Source organism: Ceratotherium simum, chromosome 12, assembly GCF_057802395.1.
Source record: "Ceratotherium simum simum isolate JZ-2026a chromosome 12, ASM5780239v1, whole genome shotgun sequence".
NCBI classification, from domain to species: Eukaryota; Metazoa; Chordata; class Mammalia; order Perissodactyla; family Rhinocerotidae; genus Ceratotherium; species Ceratotherium simum.
This window is the reverse complement of record NC_141911.1, coordinates 72,645,785-72,650,201: the sequence shown is the minus strand read 5'-3', so window position 1 is coordinate 72,650,201 and position 4,417 is coordinate 72,645,785. Positions and strand designations below refer to the sequence as shown.

At 42.6% G+C, this 4,417-nt stretch overlaps 1 long non-coding RNA gene across 1 annotated transcript; it reads left to right on the top strand.

Annotated features, from left to right (window-relative positions):
• Positions 1–869: 869 nt before the first annotated feature.
• On the top strand, positions 870–3,996 carry LOC147915889 (uncharacterized). Its single transcript, XR_015553756.1, has 2 exons — positions 870–957; positions 3,462–3,996. It is a non-coding gene; the product is annotated as an uncharacterized LOC147915889 (long non-coding RNA).
• The last annotated feature ends 421 nt before the right edge of the window (positions 3,997–4,417 follow it).

The window sequence follows — 4,417 nt, the reverse complement described above, 5'->3', positions numbered from 1 at the left end:
ATATTTAGGTGCACCTACCTTGGGTGCATACATATTTACAAATGTTATATCCTCTTGTAGGATTGTTCCCTTGATCATTATGTAATGCCCTTCTTTGTCTCTTTTTACAGTTTTTGTTTTAAAGTCTATTTTGTCTGATATGAGTACTGCTACTCCTGCTTTCTTTTCATTGCCATTTGCGTGGAGTATCTTTTTCCATCCCTTCACTTTCAGTTTGTGAGTGTCTTTAGGTCTGAAGTGTGTCTCTTGTATGCAGCATATATATGGGTCTTGTTTTTTTATCCAGTCAGCCACCCTATGCCTTTTAATTGGAGCATTTAGTCCATTAACTTTTAAAGTAGCTATTGATAAGTACGCACTTACTGCCATTTTTTAACTTTTTTTCCCTCCATGTTTTAGTAGTCCTTCTCTGTTCCTTTCTTCTTCTCTTGCTCTCTTCCCTTGTGGTTTGATGGCTTTCTTTAGTATTATGTTTGTGTTCCTTTCACTTAGTTTTTTGTGTATTTATTATAGGTTTCTGGTTTGTGATTACCATGGGGTCCATATACAGAATTGATGGTCTCTTTAGTTTGACATCTGTCTGAAAGCTGTACTCTTTAACTCCCCTCCTCCCTCATTTTATGTTTTTGATATCATATCTAACCTCTTTTTTGTGCATTTGTATCCAGGCTGCAAAGAATTCTCACCAATCTATGGTGGCCCACAAGTTGCCTGAGGGCTTATTGTTGGGTGGGGCCAGTCCCTGGGGTAGGCTGCCTGCCTTGGCTGAGCTGGATTAAATCGGTGCTCTAGTGGGTGGGGCAGACTCTGGGCTAGCAGGCCCCAGGGAGAACTCTAATGGCGTCTGCCAGCTTCTGTGTCAGCACGCCCACACCAGGCCACAATAATGGCGGCCACCAATGTCCCAGTCCCTGGAGAAGTCTCACCTCTCACTGTGATGCACTCAGAGCCTATCAGGTGAGTCTCTTTTCACCAAAGCACTGTGCACTTTTCTTTCTGGTGATTTTAGGTTGCTTTCTGCAATGGGTGAATTTGTGCATGGGCCCTTTAAGAGCCAGTTTTAATTTCTTTGTGATCCAGCTTTTCTGGGGGTACTCCCCAATGTTTTAGTAGCAGGCAAAGTCAGATATTATGCCACTCATCTCGATTGTGCTGGGTGCACAAAATGCCTACAGTGGGAGCGCTTCCCAGCTCAGGGCCCCGCTCCTCCAGGGAGGGCTGTGGACCTGTGGGCTGCTCCCAGGCAGCCATGAAGCTCTTGTGAAGGTGGCGTTTTTTTCTCTCCAGAAGGGAATTTCTGCCTCTTCCACCTCAACTAGGATTGTCATTTGTTGCAGGAGTTCCTCTTATTCAGTTTTCAGTTCTGTCTCAGGGGTAATTTTTCCACAAGTAGTTGTAAATTGGCTGTGTCTGCAGGAGGAGGTGAGTTCAGAGTCTGCTTATGCCACCATCTTGACTTCTCTCTCAATTAAGCACTCTTTAAATCAGTTATTTTTAAAAAAGAAAAGAATCCTATGTATTGGGCAGTGGGTGAAAAAGAAAACATAGAAAGAATATCAATTCCTCCTCCTCATGGACTTCCACTCTGTCCCACTTTAGAAGATCGTCACCATATCCATACCCTCAGGTGGGGTATGACTGTCGAGACACGCGATATTAATGACCTTCTTCAACAAAACTTGACCATCTGAATCTGGTCTGTGGACCAGACATGGACTGTGCCCTTTATTTTTTTAAGAGTAGGGTAAGATGGAGGGAACAAAATACTTTGTAGAGGAAAATCCCTAATAAACCCACTGACATCTGCTTTATTTACCTTTCCCCATTGCAATTAAAGTTCAATAACCCTAACTAATACTTAAAAACAATCATCCTAGTAATCTCTGTCCCTGGGAACTAGGAAGGAAACAAGTTGATATGGAATTATAGCCATGTAAGTTTAAAGCTAAAGGGCGTAGTTCATCACAACTGACGCTTTGGTTTCACAATTTAAAAAACAGAGACATAGAGGTTAAGTAACCTTTCCCAGATCTCTAGAATTTTCCAAGTTCTCCATAACAGATTCTTCACTCTCTCTCTGTTAGAAAATTTTTCATCCACACATGTTACCGTGTGTCATTGCAATTCCTCTCCACAGAGCAGGTGGAAGTATATTTTCCATCTCGTTGGTGTTGAGGTTGCCCGTGTGCCTTGCCAATGAAATATTGGCAAAAACTTTAAATGTGCTCATGTGAACTGGTTTGTCCTCTTGCACATTTGCTATTCCATCATTAGATAGTCCAGCTGGCTGCTGGACCCCGACAGTGACAGCAGGTGGAACACACTGATCCTGACCTGGAGTCTGGAGTCATGCAAGCCTAGCGTTCATCATGTCCAAGATCAGATGGTAGCAGTGAACATGCAGACCCGTAAGCAAGAAAAGTCTTTGTGGTGTTAAGCCGCTGAGATCTTGGGGGCTGTCTGTTATGCAGTATTATCACAGGCAAAGAGCCGTCTCATAAACAGCTGGCAAAGGTAGAATACGCAAACACTTTTTCAAATGGTTGTATGGGTTGCAGTTTGATTCACATGCCTATCATAGCAGAATTCCAGTAACAATGGCTTAATCAAATGGAATTTGACTTCTATCTCAAAAGAAGCAGCCCAGGGTTAGGCAACTCAGATGTCGTTTAGTGATTCTATAAGGCATTAGGCTCTTTCCTGTCCATGGCTCCACCACCCCTAGGAATGGCCCTTATCTTAATTCCAAAATTGCTAGTAGAGCTTCTGCATCCAAGACACAGGAAGAAGAATGGGGAAAGAAGGAAAAGAATGACACGTGCCCTCTCTTTTAAGTAGACTTCTAGAAGTTCCACAGTCTCTACTGAGATTTTATTGGGCAGAACTTGGCCAAATTACCATACTTAGATGCAAGGGCACCTGTGAAATACAGTCTCTTAGCTAAATAGCAACGTGCCAAGCAAAAATTACAGAGTTCTGTTGCTACAAGGAAGGAGAGGGTGGACAGTTTGAGACCACGAGCACTTCTGTCGTGATGCACAGATACTTGCTGCCCTGTGGGAGGTCCCCCAGTAAACGGTAGTGGGTGATGGAACGAAAATGTTAATGAATTTTCATGATCTAAATCACTAAAAGGGGGCTGGCTCCGTGGCGCAAGTGGTTAAGTGCACGTGCTCTGCTGCAGTGGCCCGGGGTTTGCCAGTTCGATCCTGGGCATGCACTGATGCACTGCTTGTCAAGCCATGCTGTGGTGGTGTCCCATATAAAGTAGAGGAAGATGGGCGCGGATGTTAGCCCAGGGCCAGTCTTCCTCAGCAAAAAGAGGAAGATTGGCAGATGTTAGCTCAGGGCCGATCTTCCTCAAAAAATATAAATAAATAAAATAAATCACTAACAGGGAAAAAAGGTAATTCAGATTTAATTATGAAATTTATTTAACATTTGTTTTCTTGTAAACACAGTGTTTTGCTGTGCATTACAAGTGTTTGCAGTTCCACTCAGTACATGGTACTGGGCACTACGATGTGACAAGCCTTGTGCTTGGAGCTGTGAGAGTCCAGATGAGAATGAGACACAGCCCTGGACTTCATGAAAGTTAGACTTCAGAGGAAGATATTGAGTTTACACGCTGCCCTGGACGTTTTCCTTACAAGCTGATGGCCTTCGACCTCAAGCAGCTGGTCTCTCAGCTTCTCCTTCTGAAGACTTTCTCCAGGGTCACTGAAGCTTATTCAGCCCATTAGTAGGATAACCCAGAACTGCCTGGAATTCAATTCTTTGTGTGTATGAAGGGCTCATCCTGGGCATTGTAGGATTATTCTGTTTACTATTATGTTGAATTGAAAAGATTGAGTTTCTCAAATGCCTTGAATTTATAATATTCAAAAATAAAAATAAATTGAAGTGCATAATAGAAGTCATAACAAAAAATTGTGAATATAATAAGCTGTTTTTAATTTCATTGATTTAAATAAATAGGAAATTCTAATGAATGGATATTTATTTATATATTCTGAATGTGGGGCCGTAATGTAGTAACTGGGACCAGATTTACCAGCCCACAATAAATAACCAGAAAACTGGATAAAATGTAAGAAACAAGTATTTTCAGACGTGGGATAACAGGGAGAGCAGAACTATAATCCCCGATAGAGGAGAGAAACAATCGAGATGAGCCCTGTAATTACCCGGGTTTTCTGCCTGAAGACACTTTCTGCATGGTGGTGCGGGTACAGGGACCCCAAGCGATGCACAGTGATCTCACCGAGCTGAGGAAACATCTTCAACCTGATTAAGGGCGTCGACGAAGACGTAATACTTTCCTGTCAAGATCAGGAACATGATGAGAATCTCTGCTTTCTCCACTCCTTTTCAGCATTTACTGGAGATCCTAGCTACCACATTAAGCAAGAAACAG